Here is a 9,279-nt window from a genome sequence, read left to right as displayed (position 1 = left end):
CGTTTAACAACTAGCGGCTACCCCATTGTTGCCGAGCAGCGGTCTTAGAAATGGTTCTGTTGGATTAAATCTGGTCCCCCACTTTCCCGCAAAAGCTAACGTTCGTGTGTGTAGACAATCTTAGCATGAAAATGGTTTAAATAGGCAGGCAATACATGTATTAATGTTCTTGGAGGTCTGACCTTGAAGTCACCTTCTTCTGATTCACACATCATAACTGTTGGAGCCAAGGAGAGGCAGGAGGAAGGTGGCAGCCTGGTGCCCCCACCCCTGGTTACGACTGAATTTGTAGGAGGCCTTTCACCTTGTCTCACACATCTCACCCGCACATCCTGTGAGAGGCACCCGCAAGAACTGACCTGAGCAGGGTTCGAGCGTTGGTTCTAAGGCACTGGGTTCCATGGTCCTAGTGGGTCCACATCTAGTCTCCATGAGTCTATCAACAAAAGGTCGAGGCTGTCCCAGGTGATCAAGAAAGTGCCCTGTGTTGATGAAGGGAGGGTGACATTTTTATCAAAAATGATAACTTCAGTACCTATGCCAACCCATTAGCAGCCCCATCTTGAGTTACGGAAGCCAAGGTGAGTGGGCTGTGCTTTCTACCCATCCATCTTTATCATTTTGGATGAAGTGTGAATGCTAAGAACAGTATTTCTCGGTCCTGTGTTCTGATGCCTCCGGCATAGAAAGGACGGGGAGCCACAGACTCTGATAGCTCATTGTCTCTTTCCAGTTCTGTGTGTCCTAACTTTGGAAGTGCGGGGGGGAGGGGGTGGAGGACATGGTCCAGCAGGGACCAACTGGGAAGAATCTGACAATTTTTACTGCCAGGGGGCCCCAGTATGGAAAGACAGAGAAGTGTCGTGCCCGTCTCCTTGAAAAGATGTTGCCTTATTTAACTTTGCTCTCCATTTAGAAAAGAGATAACTGAGCCTGGCCCAGTCTTGCCTCCTTTCAAGGGTTTCATGGAGACTAGAACAGGGACAGACGTAGCTTCCCAGGCCTGGGCACCTGTCAGTTATAGTTGGAGGTGTGCTTACACCTGCCTGGAGGAGCCCGTGGGCCACATTCCTCCCCAGTCCGGTGTTCAGGGACATCACGTTGGTAGCTTGAAATCAGCCGTGATGGGAATATTCAGGCAAGAAAATCAGCAAAGTCTAGAACCAGGACTTCCGCTCCACTGAGAGCTGGTTGCTCAGCACCTACCAGCGTACCACGGCCCAGACGTGACTCCGTGTGTTCCCGAAAACGCGCTCTGATTCAGAGCATATCCGTGTGAATCGAATTTGAATCACAGCAGACATTCATTTTTGTGGAACTTTCCTAATGAGAAGCAGCCATTCACTCCCACCCTGCTTGTCCCAACACCAAAAGTATAGAGTCAAGAAGATATGCCCAACTGAATCCAACAGTCTCCCTTTGCACACAGATATTCTCAAAATCGGGCGACAGAGGAGTAGGGACCTAGTAGATGGGGCCAGTCGACAGTCAAGTTCAAGCAGCAAAATGTGTTTTCATCAATGTCAGGGAATGACTGTGTCAAGTCCTCCTTCTGCTTGTTCTGTGTAGACAGACAACCTATTATACTCCCAGAAGCAACTAGATCTCTTCTACCTCTTCTTGAGCTAAGAAAGAAACAAAAGATCTGTCACCCACACCACCACACATCTTAAAGAAGATACACATCATAATTTTTGCCAAGCCCCTAGGACTGCTAAAAAAAAAAAAGAAAAAGAAAGCCAGTTATATTGGCATCATGTAGACAAAAGCCCAGATAAGTCAGCCAAGGGGGAGTTTTCACTATTGTTCAGACAGGCATTAAAAGCCAAGGAGAAGCAAGAAGAAAAACATTACCTTAGCGGTCAGCACCGACTCTGCCGTCATGACCTTCACATGAACGTCGGTGATCATCTGTGCCCAGTCTATGAGATTTTCCCCTGGCTTCGTTATTCCCAGGTGAATTATCTACCTCATTTGGTAATTTAGTTTATCCAACGTAACATGGGTTTCTCAGGTAAAATACTTAGAAACAGCAACATCATTGGCCTGGGAATACTCACTTGACTTCAGTGTAGCGTGAGGCTCGATGTGTAAGCCCAAACTCCGGTGGAAGCCTGAATCAGGTGGGAAAGCGTTTCAGGAAGCTTGGAACTGAAGCCTAGCCTGGGGGGGGGGGGCATCCAATTCCTGGCCCCCCACGCAGGGCTCTGTTTCTAGCCCTACACAATCAGAAATGTAAATTTAATCCCCGGCCCTGGTGGCTTTTTCAGTCACTCTGCAACTACTCCAGGTTTTTCTCATACTTTTTGAAAGAGAGGACGTCAGAGCCCTAGGACCCCCCCCCCCCCAAAGAACCACCAGCTCAGGTGAGGGTCATGGTATCTCGTGGTCAGCTGACTTCCCAAAGGCGTGCCGCGGAGAGCCAGCCTGTTTTTACGGAGAAAGCGGCTGGATCGTGAGGGAAGTTGACTTGAGCCACCTGATGCCAGCGGTCCATGCCTTCTAGGATTCAGCTCAGTCTCCTGTCACCCTGAGCAATAAACCTCTCTCCTTGTGTTTCTGAAATTAGTTTTCTTTTTCATGGTGCCTTTCTTTCTGAGAGAAGACAGACAGAACAGGCTGTGCCCACGTGGAGGCAGGTAGATGATGTCTGGGGTGTGGCCTGTGGCCGTGCATTTCTAGAATTTAACCCAAATGCAGGATAACCCAGATGGCTTATGGTTTTAATGAGGATATTTTATCAAGTGCCAGAAACCCCTTGCATCGTTTCCTTTCCTTTGGACCGTGGACACCACAGGGAAGAGCGAGATCCTGGGTAGATTTGTGGCTCCCACTGCCTTTCTGGAAGGTTTAAAGCATCTGAAACAGCCTTTGGCTCTTGAACTTCACTCTCCACAAGAATCACCAAGGGAGCGTGTTTAAAATGCAGGTTCCCGTACCCCCTCCTTGGAGATTGGTGCGAGGAGGTCTAGGCAGGACCTGGGATTCTGCATTTTCAACCATCTGTGCCCGGGTGACAGCTGCGGGTGGCTTCCCAACTCTTCCCTGAGAAAGGGGATCTTGGCCACCTGGATAAACTCCACAGAAAGCTGGATCTTTCTAAATATCTCTGTTTTGTCCTGTATCTTTGCCCACATCTCCAGATAGTTCTATCTCCAGCCTCATTGAACGGCTGAGTCATTTCGCTCTCAGAGCAACAAAGCGCTCACTCCATGAAAGTCTAAAAACCCGTCTTCAGAGACTCCGGTGGAACAGCTGCCATCCTCCCCTCCAAAGGTATTTGCAAAGCAGCCTCATTCCATTCCGCGGGGCTCCCGAGAGGAAAGCGTGGGTGTCTGTGGGGTGTCGCCTCACTTGGGGCCGGGACACTTGGTTAGAGAGCAGGAAGCTGGTGCTCAGAGGGTCCCACAGGGACACCTGCTTGGGTCTGGACTCCACCTCTGCCTGGGAGCCTGGCTGTGGGAGCCGGTGGCGTCTGGCCCCTCTGCCACGAACCACAGCCAGCCCACCGCCCTTCCCATGCAGCCTCGCTCCCCAGGAGAGGAGCCAGGCTGAGGCCGGGCCGGAGGGAGACGGTGGCGGATGCCGACCCCTGGGTCTGGGTCTGTTTTTGGTTCCCCACTTCATCCAGCAAGGCTGAGCCGGCCAGGTCCCCCCGGGAGCAGCTCCTCCTCGTGACCGTGGTCCACAGTCCTAACAGCTTGTGTGTACTGAGCGAGGCCCACAAGCCAGCACCGGGCTGAGTGTTTCGGGTCGTGTTTCCCTGAGTTCTCACCATAACCCTAGGACGTACATACTAGCATCTCCTTTTCAGACCTCTGGGAAGATCTGTCCATCCCGGGGCGGCAGTTAGAGACATGTGAGGGGCGATGCAAAACAGGCCACGGTCTCCCAGAAGGGTAGGCTAGTGCCAAAGGGCAGTCCCCCGCTGTACCCAGCTGAAGGCACAGCAGGCGTCTTTCCATCATCAGCAGAGAACACCTTGCCCCCAGCCTCTGTGCTGACACCCACACCCACCAGCCGGGCCCTGGGGCCCTCCCATCCCACGGCCACCACTTGCTTGGAAAGGATTCCTCTGGACTTCTCTTTCTCTAGGGGAGTTCAGGGGGAGGGGCTGAGCAGAAGCCCCTGGACCCGGGATTTATGGGTCCCAGGCCCTTTTCATCTCCAAGAAATCTATCTGACGAGATGTGTTAGGTGTCTGAGGATCCACTGTCAGCCTGAATTTTCCTGAAACTCTGGGCCAGTAGCCCTTATGACATCAGAACAAGACAGCACTGCCCTGAAGCCAGAGGGTTCTCCGTGGGAGACCCTGGTATTGGCCTAGGACCCCGGGCTGAGCCAGCCATGAAGAGAGGTTGGGTGGAGGTGGCCTCCCTGGTTTGCTTTTAGGGGTTCAGAGGAGAAACTTGGCTGAGAGCAGTGTGCTTGGCAAGCCTCTCTACGTTCCCAGCAGGCTCCCACTTTCTCTCAAGACCAACTGGCCTTGTAGCCCCAGAAGAGCTAGCCCAGCCCTTGGCCAGCTGCCTTTGCTCTGCTGCTGGCCGAAGCCGTGGCCCGGAGGAAGGAAGAGAGGCGGGAAACTCAGGCTTGCTGTTGCCTCCCCAGTTCCCACAGAGCCATGACGCCAGAGGCCTCCTTGTGCCTCCTTCCACAGATACAGGGCATGAAATTGCTCATCTTCCCGGGGAATCTGTATCGGGACAGGGAAGTGGCTGGGACACGTGGCTTTGGGCAGCCTGACCTAGACGTCACGGATGAAGCAGGGGTCTCGGGGGTGGGGAGGTCCAGGAAAGCAGAGTCCTGGAGCCGTTGGGGAGTGACACGTGGCAGCTGCAGGCTCCAGCCCAGAACTGCAGAAAGATGTGCCTGTCATTCCTCAGATGTTCCCTGAGCCCCTTCTGTGTGCCCAGCCCTGCACTGTGTCAGCCTCTGGGGGAGACAGGAAACTACAGTGTAAGACGGGGCTGCCCAGGAGAGGTGAGCACATTGCCAGGGACTGCAGGAAGAGGGCTGAAGCACTTGGCCAGTGGGGAAGGAGGGTTCTGGAAGGCTTTTTAGAGGCAGTAACATTCGCCCAGGACATATAGTAGGGAAGAACATAGGAAAGACACAGAGGAGAGGCGAACGTGCACGGTAAGGAGTCTTATGGGCTCAGAGCTTAGTGTGTGCCCAGGATTGGTGTCAGGTGAGCCCCGAGGAGACAGAGTGCCTCCCGAGAGAGTGACTGTGATATGTGGCCCATGGGAGATGATCCAAGTCTTGAAGTTAGGAGGACTGAAATGAGATCTCTTAGAGAAAATGTGGGGGGAAATCTACCTGCATTTAGCCACCGAAAAAAGAAAAGGAAGAGAAGAACAAAGGAAGGACGGCAAGATGGAAGGAAGGAAGGAAGGAAGGAAGGAAGGAAGGAAGGAAGGAGGAAGGGAGGGAGGAAGGAAGGAAGGAAGGAAGGAAGGAAGGAGGAAGGGAGGGAGGAAGGAAGAAAGGAAGGAAGGAAGGAAGGAAGGAAGGAAGGAAGGAAGGAAGGAAGAAGGAAGGAAGGAAGGAAGGAAGGAAGGAGGAAGGAAGGAAGGAAGGAAGGAAGGAAGGAAGGAAGGAAGGAGGAAAGGAGGGAGGGAGGAAGGAAGGAAGGAAGGAAGGAAGGAAGGAAGGAAGGAGGAAGGAAGGAAGGAAGGAGGAAAGAAGGAAGGAGGAAGGAAGGAAGGCGGAAGGAAGGAAGGAAGGAAGGAGGAAGGAAGGAAGGAGGAAGGAAGGAGGAAGGAAGGGAGGAAGGAAGGAAGGAAGGAAGGAAGGAAGGAAGGAAGGAAGGAAGGAGGAAGGAAGGAAGGAAGGAAGAAGGAAGGGAGGAAGGAAGGACCAAAACGCATTGCCTTTACTTAGAGAGGCATCTACATTTACCAGTGAGCGGGAGGCGGGCATAATTCATTCTTCAGAAACCAACCACACTTGGCCAGGGCACCTCCCTGACAACATACATGAGTGGGAACAAAGGTCCGTCTTCAGTAGTGAGTGGACATATGCAGTATCCCTGGAGGGTCCTAATGGGCACTACCATGTACCCCCGGGGACAACTGGAAGAATTCGCACAACAAGAACAACCATGTTTGCGAAAGTTGTCCTCATGCCACGTGGCAGTTCAGCCACACCCCCTTCACACCCACACCGTCACCAGGCTTTGTACAATCGGCTCACGCAGAGTGTCATGTCAAGACGTCTCTAGCATTTCAAGGTCCATCATTAAGAATCTACTCAATCTTAGCCATGCTGTAGTTTATCACGTACTCATATTTAAGGATTTTTAAAATAATTTGGATTGTAGACTCCGGTGACCGTGCGCACCTTTGGGAATGCTTGTGCTCTTAGGAAGACGGAGTCGTGGCATTTCCTGAGTCCTTCTTCCCCCGGGCCTGTGACTCTGTAGTCGCCATCTTACTTCTCCCCTAGTGGAGAAGAGCCGTTGCACGTACGCAAGAGAAACTCAAGCCCATGTTTTGATAGTTTCAAAGAACCCCAAGTCTGTATTTGGACACAAAATCCCACTCTGATCATCACCGTCAAGGCCCTGGCCTCAGGAACAGCCCAGCCTTCCAGAGGGAGGGTGTTGGGGAGAGCTTCAGACGCCATCACGATGGCGCGCCACTGATGGCTTCATCCGAGCTGCCCCACTTCCTGGTGACCAGAGCAAAGCGATGGCTCATGCCCGGCTAAAACACCAAACACCCAGCCCCCCGCGGCTCAGCCTGCCCTTGCCTTGCCTACAAGTCATTTAATACCAAATCCTGGCTTGAATTACTTGTAACCAAACCTCATGTTCTAAAAACCTTAAAATGCCAAGTTCCCCTGAAAACTGAAATCATTCCAAACCTCAACAATCCTGTTTTACAACAAGCATGTAAATATAACCTCTTCTGGAACATCTGAGGGACAGGTAATGAGGGTCGTGTCTCGCCAAGCCCATCAGGGTTTCCCCAGGGGAAACCCAGTTAATTGCAGGTCGCGAACAGCGTTGGCAGTCCAATGACAGCTCATAAAGGTACCTTGCCTTACCCTCGTTGCCACACGGGGCATTTTTCTAAATACTGGAATAGGCCAGTCTTTACATTTGTAGGCTCATTTGGGGGAAGAGATTGAAACCCTTGCCATTTGGACGTGTGTTATCCATTTTGGTGAGACAGCTCCTGGGAGGACATAAATCTATCCCTCTGTTGTGTCTTGTGGAGGTCAGCCTCCCTGTCCGCCCTCCTAATGGAGCATGCCCGTCTCCCAGATAGAGGCTTTACCCTGCTCGGTGCCCAGTGGGAGAACCATCACTTCTCTTAAGTGAGAGACACTTGTTAGATTTTACCCTTAGAACTCTTTGGAAACTCCACACCATGAAAGCACCAAAATCAAATTCTCGGCCTACCTTGAGTTTTCATAGATTTCAGTATTTTTTGCTGTCTGTGCAAAGCGGGGTGGGGGACTTACACCGTCTGTAGCTTGGGGCATCCAGAGAACAGGCCAGTAGAGGACGAAAGGGAGCCCACGTTAAAGAAACCTAAGGCGCGTGCCCCCTCGTTTAGCATTCCACGTGGAAGTGTACTTTATATTTGGACACTCGAAAAATACTTTTGGAAACCAGGATTTAGACAAAGAGAAGAGATTTCATTCCCGGAGACAAAGTGATCTGGCTCCTGTACCACGTTCTATCCCTAATGTCAGACCTATAGGAAAATGGGTATGTTTATGTTGGAGCAAAGGCGCCCATGAACTCGTGCGCCGTGATTCCGTGCGCCCACGAGTATACGCGTATGGGTCCGTGTTCACGAACTCAAAACAGCTGCATATTGAGTATTAAAAAAAAAAATGAAGCAAAATTTTAGCAGCCTCTAATGTTTGTTACCATGTAGCTTTAAGTTTATTTTCTCCTAATTTGTTAACTATAGCTTCATTAAACACACGCACACGTTACTAGGAGCCCTCCCAATGCGGCAATATTACCTTTCATGTAATACACTTGCCAACACTGTTTCTCTGTCGCAACGGGACTCGAGATTTTTGAATCCAAGGCCGATGTTGCCTGCTCTGTTTACAACGGCTTGTGTTTTGTGAAAACATATCAAATGTTGTAATATATTTTTATGATAGAATCGATAGTTAATACGGGAGGGGGGAGTATATATTGTGATTCTGTCCAATAAAGCCTCCTGTTATAAAATCTTGTCCACACTTTGATGACCTGGTGTGAACACATTTTTTCACGTATGAGTTAATTGTCAGAAACGCTGGCTTTACGTAACTCCACGGCGGGGCATACGTTTATACTTCTTTTCTCTCCTATCTTCCTGTATTGTATTCTATCTTCTCTCCCATCTCCACTCCCCAGATGCCCCGGCCCTCACACAGCCTTCTGAGGGGTAGGGCCTCATCTTTTGGGGTCCCTTCTTGACTCACCCAAGCCCATAGCAGCCACCCCCTCCCAAACACACTTGCCCAGGGACTGACTGCCTGTCCCTGGGAGACGCATCCCCCACCCCTCGCAGATACTGTGCAACTTTGCCCTGACCTCGCTGGGCCCACAGACGCCTCCAGAATGGCCACAACGCAGGAGGCATCCTCTGCCTAGGCGAGCTTGGGGTGAGCCCCACAGACATCCTCTCTGGGTGGGGTCCAGGCCGCTGCTCAGATTGGGCCTCTTCCTGCCCTGCGGAGCTAAGCCGAGCACCCAGCTGCCCGGAGGAGGGCTGGGGTGGCCTCAGGGGAGTGGCGTGTGGGTTCCAGCCTAGCCCCCAGAGGAACAAGGAAGAAAGAGGAGGGAATGCCAATGTCCTGGCAGTGGGATGTCCCAGCCAACGGGAGCCTCGTCACCACCAGGGGATATCTCTGGTTTTGGCTACAGGAGGAAAGGCCCTCATGCTGACTAAGGGTTGAAGAGTTTCAGGTCCTGAGAACCTATGTGTTCCAGACGCTGTGTTAAATCCTTCCACAGCACCACCTTCGTCAACGTCCTAATAGTCCTACGAGCTTGGTTTTATTTCTTTTTTTTTTTTTTTAAAGATTTTTATATTTATTCGACGGAGATAGAGACAGCCAGTGAGAGAGGGAACACAAGCAGGGGGAGTGGGAGAGGAAGAAGCAGGCTCATAGCGGAAGAGCCTGATGTGGGGCTCGATCCCGCAACGCCGGGATCATGCCCTGAGCCGAAGGCAGACGCTTAACCGCTGTGCCACCCAGGCGCCCCTTGGTTTTATTTCTTATAACGATCTTACAGTTGAGGAATTGTGATGGTTACTTTCA

Source organism: Ursus americanus, chromosome 6 (genome assembly GCF_024610735.1).
Source record: "Ursus americanus isolate L20-20 chromosome 6, mUrsAme1.1.p, whole genome shotgun sequence".
Lineage (NCBI taxonomy): Eukaryota > Metazoa > Chordata > Mammalia > Carnivora > Ursidae > Ursus > Ursus americanus.
The sequence above is the reverse complement of the archived record's forward strand: the minus strand, read 5'-3'. Positions refer to the sequence as shown.